Genomic DNA, 12,897 nt, shown 5'->3' on the forward strand with positions numbered 1-12,897 from the left:
AAAGAGGACATATAAATGTCCAATAGACATATGAAAAAATGTTTGTCACTAATCATTAGAGAGATACATATTAAAATAATAATGAGGAACCACCTCACACTTGTCAGACTGGCTATCATCAATAAATCAACAAACAAGTGCCAGTGAGGATGTGGGGGAAAAGGAACTCTCCTACACTGCTGGTGAGAATGTAGACTGGTGCAGCCACTATGGAAAACAGCATGGAGTCACCTCAAAAAATTAAAAATGGAACTGTCATTTGACCCAGTGATTCCACATCTAGGACTCTATACTAATAAAAGCCTAGGTGGCCCTCACACCCTCACGTCATCACAAGATGGCCACCGCACATCATCACAAGATGGCCACCACAAGATGGCCGGCAGGGGAGGGCAGTTGTGGGTGATCAGGCTGGCAGGGGAGAGCAGCTGGGAGCAATCAGGCCAGCAGGGGAGCAGTTAGGCATCAATTGGGCCAGCAGGGGAGTGGTTAGGGGGTGATTGGCTGGCAGGCAGAAGTGGTTAGGGGCAATCAGGCAGGCAGGCAAGTGGTTAGTAGCCAGCAGTCCTGGATTGTGAGAGGGATGTCCAACTGCCCGAGGAGTCCCAGAATGGAAAAGGTGGAGGCTGGGCTGAGGGACACCCCCCCACACACACAAGTGCACAAATTTCATGCACCGGGCCTCTAGTATATCCTAAGAATCTCAAAACTCCAATCAGAAAGAATATATGCACCTCTATGTTCATAGCAGCACAATTTACAATAGCTAAGATCTGGAAATATCCCAAGTGCTCATCAGTGGTACATTTACACCATGGAATACTATGCAGCTGTAAAAAAAAAAAAAAGGCCTGGAGATGATTATGCTAAGTGAAATAAGCCAGTCAGAAAAAGATAAATATTACATGATCTCACTTATATGTGGAATCTGATGAATACATTAGTTGATGAATAAAATAGAACCAGAGGCATGGAAACATGGAACAGACTGACAAATCTCAGAGGGCGTAGAATTTTCATATATAACGCCTGAGGCAGGAGAAATAAAGGAAAAATTTAACAAATGGGGGGAGGGGCAGGAAGAGTTTAACAAAATAACTTATATGTATATATGCATTGCCCATAAACACAAACAATAGGGTGTTGAAGGCCTGGGGCAGGGTGGGAACCCAGTTGTGAGAGGCAGAAAGAAGAAAAAATAGGGAGATATCTGTAATACTGTCAACAATAAAAAATAATTTTAAAAAAATAAAGAAAATGATACAATCATATTTCTTCAGGAAGAAAAGTTTTTAAGGTTATTGACTATTAGTCACACTGGCTGAATTTCTTTTATTCTTAACAGATTTATATGTCCTTCAAGATTAAAAAGATATCTCCATTGTCAATTACCACTGCCTCCCCCAAGCCCTTGAAGGACTGAATGTACCTGAGCCCATCCATCCAATAACTGTGCCCTCCAGTTTTTCTGTGTTGTTGCTGCTGCTGTTGTTTGGTCTAGACCTTAAAGGGAAGTAGAAACAACATTAACATGTTATAAAAGTGAAATCTGCCATATCTCTTTGATATAACAGAAGAGCCAAGTAAGTATTCCTATAGCTAGGCTCCATGAAGTCTCTGAGAGGCAAGACTCTGGTCTAAGAAACTGGTAGTCACACCTTACTTGACAGAGTTAAGTGGCCTGGTAGATGGATCATTGCAAAAAAATTTTTATTTTTCCTAGTGCTAAACAGATGCTAAGTTATATTATTATTTAAAAGTATATATCTTGCTCCACAAATACTATTATTAAAATGTTCCTGCTTATAATACAAATCAGTCACAATTTTAGTTCTTCTGAGTGTCTAAAGATACAAGGTCAAACATGTGGCAGACCAGAGACATGGTGTCTATTTAATGAAGCAGATGGCTTAGTCCTGAGAAATCCTTTCAAAAAAATCCCTGCACCTGTCAGAGGCTATTTTGTGTCCAAGTATTTTACTTAAAAATGAAATGAAAGAGTGTAGAATATTTTCAACTCAAGGAAGATAAAATTCAAAGCATATACAATTATACCATCCTATGTGTTTGCTTAAATATGACTAAAGTGGTTTTGCTTCAGAAGTATTAGCTTAAAAGAAGTCAAGTTTAAAAGGGGAGATATTTACAAGATATGATATTAATGCTTAATATCTAGAATTCTTATGGACTAATAAAATGATGATTAATGAACAATTCAGGAGAAAATGAGCTGATTAGATATACAATGAAGTCCAAAATAAGCAAGTGACTGATAAAAGATATGGAAAAAATGTTTAAACTATCTAATAATCAAAGCTATGCCCTTGACAGCATCTATCAGGCAGGAAAATATTTTTAATATATATTTTTATTGTTGACAATATTACAGATGTCCCCTACTCTCCCCCAACTCCCTCTGCCTCAAGACTGGAAAAGATTTTTAAAAATTGATAGTCAGTATGGCTGTGGGAAACAAACTCTCATACAATATTGTTCCATATTTGTTGGTTTCTAGATGACAATTTGCAATGAATTTCAAAAGTTAAAATGATCAGGAACAAGGCAAAAGCACTACTGCTTTTCAACACCATACTGGAAGTCCTCGTTAGTAAAATAAGACAAGAAAAAGAAACAAAAGATAAACAGATTGGGAAGGAAGAAATAAAACTGTCTTTGTTTGCACACGACATGATCATCTATACAGAAAATTCAAGAGAATCAACAACAACAAAATTCTTGGAACTAACAAGCAATTATAACAAGGTTATAAGATAAAAGATTAATATCCAAAAGTAAATCACAATCACTTTTCTATAGCCAGCAATGAAGTAGAATTTGAAATTCAAAATACAGTGTCATTTATATTAGCACCCCCCAAAATGAAATGCTTAAGTATAAATCTAATATGTACAAGATCTATGCAAGGAAAACTACAAAAACTCTGATGAAGAAAATCAAAGAACTAAATAAATGGGGAGGTGTTCCATGTTCATCAATAGGAAAACTTAATAGTGTCTAATGTTATATGGAGAGACTAAAGACCTAGAATAGCCAACACAATATTGAAAAAGAATAAGTTGGAGGACCAATACTACCCAACTTTAAGACTTACTATATAGCGACATTAATCAAAGACAGACCCACACAAATATAGTCAACTGATCTTTGACAGAGGAGCAAAAGTAATACAATGGAGCAAAGATAGTTTTTTCAACAAGTGGTGATGGAACAACTGGACATCCATGTACAAAAGAAAATGGATCTAACCACAGACCTTACACCTTTATAAAAATTAACAAAATTAGCAAAATTTATCACAGACCTAAATGTAAAACATTACACTATAAAACTTCTAGAAAATGACACAAGAAAAAACCTAGATGCCAGAGGAACTGGTGACGATGACTTTGTTGTTGTTAGTTGTCACCTGAGGACACTTTTTCTGTTGATTTTAGAGAGTGGAAGGGAAGGAAGAAGAAGGAAAGAGAGAAACATTGATGTAAGAGACACACATAGATTAGTTGCCTCTCACATGTGCCCCACGTGGGGCCAGGGATTGAACCTGCAATCCAGGTATGTGCCCTTGACCAGGAATCAAACCTGTCACCCTCCAGTGCACAAGCTGACACTCTAACCACTGAGCACACCAGCCAGGGTGACGATGACTTTTTAGATACAATACCAAAACTTGACTTCATTAAAATTAAACATTTCTGCTCAGCAAAAGACAATGTCAAGAGAATAAAATGAGAAACCACAGGCTGGAAGAAATATTTGCAAAAGACACAGCTGATAAAGGACAGTTAACCAAAATATACAAAGAACTCTTAAAACTCAGCAATATGAAACAAAGAACCTGATTAAAAAATGGGCCAGAGACTTTGACAAACACCTCACCAAAGAAGATATACAGATGACAAATAAGCATATGAAAAGATGCACCACATCATATGTCATTGGGGAAATGCAAATTAAAACAACAATGAGATACCAGTACACACCTATTAAAAAGGCCTACATCCAGAACTCCAAATGCTGGTGAGGATCAGAGAACAGGAATTCTCATTCATCACTGGTGGCAATGCAAAACGGTACAGCTGCTTTGGAAGACAGTTTGGGAGTTTCACAGGTTCCAGTCATCACTTCTGTGCTTTTCACCTGAGCCTTGCTTCCTAGAGCACATGGGCTCTTAGCAGCAGAGACTCCTTCAGTTTGGGTCTCTCTCAGATGAATCAGGAATGGAAAAGCTGGAGTGTTTCAGAATACTCCCCAGGGGCAGATGAGGGCTATTGTCTAAAAAGAAGCTTACATCTGTCCATCTGCGTATCAAACATTCCAGGCCTAAGAAATTAGAATCTCCCCCACAACTGGAGAGCGTCTGCAAGTTACAAGTCATGTTGGGCCTCTGTGTCCAGTGTTCCAGTTTGGATCTCTTTGTCCAGTGATTCTAAGACTGGCTTGGTGGTCACAGTGCTACACTCACTCTCTTCAGTTTGAGTCTGGATATTTGAGGCCGAAAATAACTCTTCGATATCACAATCAGTTGCAGGATTCTGAGTTGGGTCAGATGGGAGCTGGGTGTCAGGTCCAATATGCATTCAGACAGAAGACTACAATTTTCCAGTGTCTGACCAGGCAGACTACTTGACAATGTTTTTTAAATCGCTTAATAAATCTAGAGTTTGGGTCTGATTATCTGTCATGTTCTTTGAAGGAAGCATACTGTTCTGTGCACTGAGGTTTACAACTGGTGCAGATTTCTCAATATCTTGATTTAAAGTCTTAGGCTGGTTCTGGGGCAACAAACCATGAGTTACAGTCTCTCCTCCAAACTGCTGCTTATAATACTGTCTGTAGAAGCGCTGTATGAGGAATGGACACTCTCAAAATGTCTCCACACATTACAGCTTGGCCCATCTGTACTCGGTTTGCTGTTGGACTTTGCATTCCACCGGTTTGAGATTCTCTGGAGGTCCCACCTGACTGGAACCAGGCATCTAAAAACACATCATTCTGAGCGGCTATAGATGAAGTTATCTTAGAACTGGGCAAAAACGTTTGAGTATGAACACTAATGGGAAGGGAAACTTGAGAACCAAATGTCAAATCAGTTTGAGAACAAGAAGATATAGAGGAATCGGGGTTCACCCACAGTGCAGAAGGTATAAAGTGTTGCATGGCATAAGACAGATCTGTCTGTATGTTGCGTGAAAAAATGCTATGCTTTTGACATGTGCTCCCTAGTTCTTGTAAAGGATTCAACGGACTTTTATCCAAGTTCACTTGAACGCCTGTACTTATTGGCTCACCAGCAACAGAATTCACCAGTTTTGAAAGAGGGAGGTTCTCCTTAAGAGAGAGGGCCTCTGTATCAAGGCCGAGGATCAGGGTTCCTATTGACAACAGCAGTAAGTGCACAGCACCAGGGGCAGAGCCCTGATGATGGACACCTAACACCATAGGCTGGGCCAAAGAGTCAGCTATAGGCACAAAGACAGGCATAGGAGAAAACTGCATAACAGGTAGTTTAACCACAGCCACCCTGGGATTTGGTAAAAGCCACTTCTGAGAATATCTTGGCACTGTGGTAAGAGTCTGCTTCCTGGCATTAGGGCCACAAGAGTCTTCAAAGGAAGCGACTAGCTTTATTTCTGAAGTTTCTAATTCTTGAGTGTCTAATCTCAGGGTTGGTTGGTTGCTCAATGAGTCAATGGTCTTACTGGACAACTTCTGGTTGTGCGGGCAGTTTTCCATTTTCCTCTTCTTTCCAGGTGGATCCTGTGTTCTGTAGGGATCTATGGCCAGTTCGGTAGATGTGGGACTGTAACGCAGTTCTACTGGCAAAGGAACTGCCACACATGCACTGAAGGCCTTCCCCCATCCTCTGCATGGTTCCAAGTCCCATTCAGTGCCATGTGAATTGCTGCACTTACTACATTTCTGCTTCTTTTCGGCGTGCATTTTCATAAAGTGCCATTTTACAAGAGAAATTTGAGGAAATGGTCTCAGGGCCTCTAGGGCATCCTTCAATTGGACAACATTAGAATTCCAGCACGGTTTTCAAACTCTTTCTTAATGTTGGATTTACTATACCATCCTGCAGTGGGTGGCTCTTGGCCAGGTGCATGTTGAGTGTGGGGTTGCTGGGCAGGATCGTGCTGCAGCTACGCATCATGCACAAGGAATCAGTCTGCAGGGCCCAGACAGCTTGCTTACCTCTCACTGGATCAGAACTCCTGCTGGCGGCTGGTGGCAGGACCTACAGGCTGCTGCTTTGCTGAGCTGGCGGAGGTCTCAAGGCCGGCTGCCTCTTAGTGATCAGGTGGCACACAGGCCTGAAGCAATAACAGCTCCCCTCAGCTGTAGGGACAGGTGAGGGTGCCCAAGGTCAAAGCCTGGGGTCCCCCAGCAGTCGCTGCCTCAGAGGCCACCATGGTTCCACAAGGCCTATAGCAGCTTTATTCATAATTGACAAAACTTGGAAGCAACAGAGATGTCCTTCAGTAGGATGGATAAATAAACTGTTTTACATCCACACAATTAAGTACTATTCAGCACTAAAAAAGAACTGGCTATCAAACCATAACAAGACATGGAGGAAACTCAAATGCATATTACTAAGTGAAATACGTCAATCTGAAAAGGTTACGCACTATATGGTTCCAATTATATGGCATTCTGAAAAAGACAAAACTATGAGACAACATAAAGAACAGTATTTGCCAGGCATTAGGAAGGAGAAAGGGAGGAATAGATACAGAGGATTCTAGGGCAGTGACACTACTCCTATGACACTATAATGGATAATACATGTCATTATCAATTTGTCCAAATCCATAGAGTACAACACCAGTGTGAATCCTAATGCAAAGGAGATAATGATGTGTCACTAAGTTCATCAAGAGTAACTAATGTACCTTCTGGTGTAGAATGTTGATTGGGGGGGGGGGGGAAGCTATGTGTGTGTGGAAGCAGGGGTATATGGGAACTCTTTGTACCTTCTGCTCAATTTTACTATGAACCTAAAACTACTCTAAAATATAAAGTTATTTTAAAATCATTAATTTTTTAAAATTTTAGGTTAAAAATGAGAATATCTTTAACCCAATATTTCTATGTCCTTGGATTTATGCTAAGGAAATAACTGATAAAGTGGGGGGGGGGGGCAGAATGCGTGCATGAATACTCTTCAGAGCCTTTTTTATAATTGTGGAAAATTGGAAACAACCTAAATTTCCACCATAAAAGTCTAGTATATCCTTGTATAGAAATATAATTAAGTATTAAAATTGATGTTATATATAAGCTTGGAAAAAAATGAAATGTCTAACTATAGGGCCAAATGAATTACAGTATGACCATATAATATTAAACAAGGAAGCCATTAACTGTATATGGGCTAATATGGAATGATTCTTTATACTATTAAGTGAAAAAGCAAATCACAGGGGGAAAATAAATGTGTGTGTGTGTTTGTTTATCACAAAAAAGAGAAATGTATGTATTACAGTGGATAATGTATCTCTTGGAGGATTCATAAAAATTCTTTAACAATGGTTCGTCCTGGGATTGAAGAAAATCTTACTTACTTTTTTTTTATTATCCTAATATATAAAAACCCTGGGTCCATCAGGACCAGAGGCTCGACCAACCAGAAGTCAGTCCTGCAGTCAGCGCTGGGTTGCCGTGGCGACCCAGCACTGACTGCTGTGGCTGCAGGCGCCATGACCCAGCACTGACTACTGAGAGTACTGCAAATCAGGCCTGGAGAGAGGCCTGAAGAGAGAAGCAGGGTCTGATCCATAGTCTCTGTGGCAGCTGTTGATCAACACTTGCCTCTCTCTTTCTCTCCAGCAGCTGCGTCTCCATTTCTCTCCAGGCCTCCATGGGGACTGCTGATCAACCCTGCCTTTCTGATCAGGCCCCGTTGATAGGCCCAGAGATGCTGACTGGCATAGAAACCAACCAATCAGAACCAAATCTGGGTGAACTGTGAGGAGCCAATGGCTGCCTAGGAGGCAGAGCTTTTAACACTGACTGGCATAGAAACCAACCAATCAGAACCAAATCTGGGTGAACTGTGAGGAGCCAATGGCTGCCTAGGAGGCAGAGCTTTTGATGCTGACTGGCATAGAAACCGACCAATCAGAACAAAATTGGCCAGCAGAAAAGGGCAGCTGGGGGTAAGAACAGGCCTGCAGGTGAGGGCAGTTGGGGGAGAGATCAGGCCAGAAGGGGAGGGCAGTTGGGGATGACCAGGCCGGCGGGGAGGGCAGTTGGGGGCAATCAGGCTGGCGGGGGAGCAGTTAGGTGTTAATCAGGCCAGCAGGGGAGTGGTTAGGGGGTGATCAGGCTGGTAGGCAGAAGCAGTTAGGGGCAATCAGGCAGGCAGGCAGGTGAGCAGTTAGAAGCAAGCAATCCCAGATTGTGAGAGGGATGTCCTGTGGGATCGGGCCTAAACCAGCAGTCAGACATCCCCCAAGGGGTCCCAGATTGGAGAGGGTGCAGGCTGGGCGAGGGACACCCCACTCGCAGTGCACGAATTTCATTAAAATATAACGAAAAGTTAAAATATAAGACACATAGTAAAAGTGCATTAAGCACAAAATAAAGCTGAATAATTTGTCACAAAGAGGACACCCATGTAACCCACCATCTAGGTCAAGAAATAAGTACTGCCAGCCCCCAAGAAAGTCCCTTTCAGCCGAAACCGGTTTGGCTCAGTGGATAGAGCGTTGGCTTGCGGACTGAAAGGTCCCAGGTTCGATTCCGGTCAAGGGCATATACCTGGGTTGCGGGCACCTCCCCAGTAGGAGATGTGCAGGAGGCAGCTGATCAATGTTTCTCTCTCATCGATGTTTCTAACTCTCTATCTCTCTCCCTTCCTCTCTGTAAAAAATCAATAAAATATATTTTTTTTAAAAAAAAAGAAAGTCCCTTTCATGTCCCCTCCTAATCATTCCCCTTCCCTAATCCCAAAGGTAGCGATTATACTGAATTCTACTTCTATTTTGCTAGGAGTTTTTGTTTGTTTGTTTTTTGTCATGAAGAAATGTTAAATTTTATAAAATGCTTTTCTTTATCTATCAAGATACCATATGTTTTATTCTATTAATATGGTAAATTACATTGATTTCAATTGATAAGCCAACCTTTAATTCTTGAAATAAACTCAATTTGGCTATGATGTATCATTCTATTATATTATTGGATTAAATTTGCTAATAATGTTGTTTACAATTTTTTGCATCTAGGTTCATGGAAAATGATTGACAGTAATCCTCTTTTCTTATAATGTCCTTGGGTCAGATTTGGTATCAAGGTTTGATATCAACATTTGGTTTGGAAGTAAGGTTATACTGGACTCATAAAAGGAGTTGGGAACTGTTCTCTCTGTTCATATTCTTTGGAAGAATCTATATATGCTATGTTTGTGTGACATTTCTATTTTTGTTATAATCCATTCTCCCTGACTAAATTGTAAGTTCTTTAAACCAAAGACTATCCACAGGGTTTTCTGTCCCCTAACCATCCAACCCTTAGCTTTGGATGTGGCAGGATTTGAAAAAAAAATCATTATATTAACAATTATTTTTTGAGAATAAAATTGGTCAACCCATAAAAAAACATTCAATTCATATGAGTAAGCATATACATGAAATTCACTTCCACCTATTTTGGACATCAGAAAGATCACAGAAAGTTAGGGCTGGACTCATCTGCAGTGTGCTCCCTATGTCGACAATACTGACCACATTACACCATAGCTAACAGCATCGCTGAGTGGGAAAAGCACCTATTTTGAATCAAATCTCTGAGCTGGAATCCAGATAGCTCCATTCACAGGTGGTTTGTCTTTGGTCATATTATATAAATTCTCTCAACCTCACTATTTCCCTCTGCAAAACTGAAATAATAATAAAACTTGCCTTATAAAGCTACCATGAGGTTTAAGATGATGTGTATATAACATCTAAGCACTATAGTAATGGGGGGGGGGTGGAAGGCATCTTTTACTCTGACATAAACTCTAACACATCTTTAAAGTCATATTTTTCAGTAGTAAGCTCCAAATCTTCGTCTCCAGAACTTCAATGCCTTAAACAGTTTCCATTAGTTAACCTTTTCCTTCTGAGTCACTTCTTCTCTATACAATACAGTTTGTTTCCTTACTTTAAAAACGTCGTACTATTACAAAAACTTTCCTGACTACTAACCTATTTTCCCATCTTACTTATTTTTCTTGCTAAATTCTTCCCATAAACATTTCCAAAATCTCCCATCATGAAGGTCAGGGAACTATAAATATTCAGCAAATGTAACTGTTTTGCCCTGTGAATTTCAAGAAACAGCTAGCTTCTCTTACACTTAGTTTAAAAAGAGAAATTGAGACACAGGGAGTTTTATACAAGTTACAGAGTAAATTGTCACAAAGGTGGGCAAGGTTTAGAGCCTTTCATTGTCCTGATTACTCTATCAAATATTAGTCTGGGTAACTCTTCCTCAAGATGGTTACCATCACCTCTACGAAACATAAATGCATGAAAATAAATGACAAATCCCTCTGAATTTAGTAAGGAGGTTATTTGTCCTTCTATTCCCATCTTTTCATTATTTTCACTGCATACAATGAATATAGTAGTAAGGGCAATGCAGACATGTAGTATGCTTGATATCACCTACATTGTTCCATTATACATTATTGGATAATGTTTAACTTATTGCTGGGTGCCAATAAAAGTTTGGAGGCCTGGAAACACAGGATCTAAGGATCACAAGGAAAGTTCAGAACACAATCAGGCATGAATTTGCAGCAATAGTGGTTTCATTTGAAACCATTTGGAAACAGTGACCCATATTCCTCCAATCTGCTGCTCCTTAATTAGTCTTTTTGCCTTAGTTTATGCTAAAGGCAAACATGTATTTAGCCTAGGAAAGGAAATGGAAAAAAAAAAAAAAACAGAGGTGACCCAAACAATCTCTGCAAAGTAAAGCTTCTAACCTGCAATCAAATAGCTTAGTCACATCATCCAAGTGAACCCAAATTACTCAAAATCATTAAATGAATGATTCAGTCTCTAATCCTACTCCCAGAAAAAAAAATGTAACCAGAGATACAAACACCATCCCACAGAACTGAAAGAAACTTCGTTCTTTTTTTTAATAGATAAAACTACTATATGTGAATGATTTTATATTGAGATATTAACAATATCAACTTAAATTTTCAAGCATTTTAAACACAGGCCACCCAGTGCTAACCCTAAGCACTCCTGGTTTTTGTACCAGTGAGCACATGGCTTCAGTCCATGTTCGACACTTAATTAAGAGATTCTTTTCAAAGATTGTAGTCTGGATTTACCATCTTCTTAGAGGCCATGCTGCAGTTCATTAGCAGCCAACATCTGGCTGGAATGCTTTAAACTACCATTTTCCTTAATCATTATATAGATGAGGTTTTTGTTATTCTAAGCAAACTCAAACAATGTCCTTGTATAGACTTCCAACGTAGTAATTAGTGACAGTGCAAATTGTTTTCTGATTTTCCTTATCCCATGTAGCAAACTGCTATTAAAAGATTCAAATCATAGTTTAAACTTTGTATAATTGTGAGATTCTTTTCATTTTATAATGTTGATCATGCCTTTACTTTTTTAAGCGCAAGGTCTCATTCTGAAGGCCAAGAAATGTTTAACTTAAATGTAGCTATATGCAAAGAAAAAAATGTAGCCTTAAACTTTCTCAAGGAAACAGCCCTTATAAACTCGGGAAAATGAAAACTTGAACACATTTGGCACAAAACTTTGAACATTCCACTTACTCTGCTTCTGAACCTCAAAGGTCACTTGCACAGTATGGATTTCAAACTTCAAAAACACTTCTCTGAAAAGAGTATCAACCCATGTCTATACAACTAATTTGCCCCTGAAATTTAGTTAACTAAATCTGTTCAGGGACTTAAGCAAGTAGAAAACATCCCTGTAGTCAAATAAGGTTTTAAAAGGAATTTCATGAGGCTGCATAAGAATTTTTAGGCCTCGGCTGACACATATTTATAAGTCTGGCTCAGAGAACTGTTATAAGACACTTATGGGCTCGCTCTGCCTGAAATGCCCTTGGGCCTCTCCCAGGACTTTGTTTCGAGACACAGCCTTCACTTCCTTCAAATATTTTTTAGGACTCACTACTTACTTAAAATATTCCCTGTTTAACTTCAACACAAAGCCATTCTTAAAACACTGTTCCCCTTTTACATATAAAATATTTCATACCTTGGATGAGATAGATGCCCAACGAATAGGTCTTCTGTTACTATTATACTATGTGTGTTAAGTTTCATAATGGCATTAACCATTCCTTTTATTTTCTTCTCTCTCTCTCTCTCTCTCTCTCTCTTTCTCCCCTTTCTTCCCTTCCTTCCCTTCTTCCCTCCCTCCCTCTGTTCTCCTTCCTTTCTCTCTCTTTCTTTCTTCTATTCCCTCCAATTCCAGGATTGGGTACAATGTGGTACTCCCAATTGAAAGAACTCAAATCAGTATAAATCACATCTTGCTGTCTGTCCTCACCTCACAGCCCTCCAAAGGCCTCCTGTTACAGTTGGAATGAAATGCAAGTAAGACCCTCCACAAGGTGGCCTCTGACCACCACTCTCAGCTCACTTCCCACCACTCTGCCCTCTCCCCCACGCACCAGCCCCAGGACCTACATAGGCCTCTGCTATTTTCCCTTAGGGCAGTGGTTCTCAACCTTCTGGCCCTTTAAATACAGTTCCTCATGTTGTGACCCAACCATAAAGTTATTTTCGTTGCTACTTCATAACTGTAATGTTGCAACTGTTATGAATCGTAATGTAAATATCTGATATGCAGGATGGTTTTAGGCGATCCCTGTGAAAGG

General features: G+C 39.8%; 1 protein-coding gene and 1 pseudogene across 3 annotated transcripts in view; both read right to left on the reverse strand.

Annotated features, from left to right (window-relative positions):
- The window catches only part of GALK2 (galactokinase 2), a 156,253-nt gene that overhangs the window by 88,007 nt on the left and 55,349 nt on the right, over positions 1-12,897 (reverse strand). The window lies entirely within an intron of this gene.
- On the reverse strand, positions 4,063-6,172 carry LOC308527480 (ATM interactor-like; annotated as a pseudogene). The gene has a single exon. The product of its transcript is annotated as an ATM interactor-like (transcript).

Source organism: Myotis nattereri (assembly GCF_964212035.1).
Source record: "Myotis nattereri genome assembly, chromosome: 1".
Taxonomy (NCBI): Eukaryota; Metazoa; Chordata; class Mammalia; order Chiroptera; family Vespertilionidae; genus Myotis; species Myotis nattereri.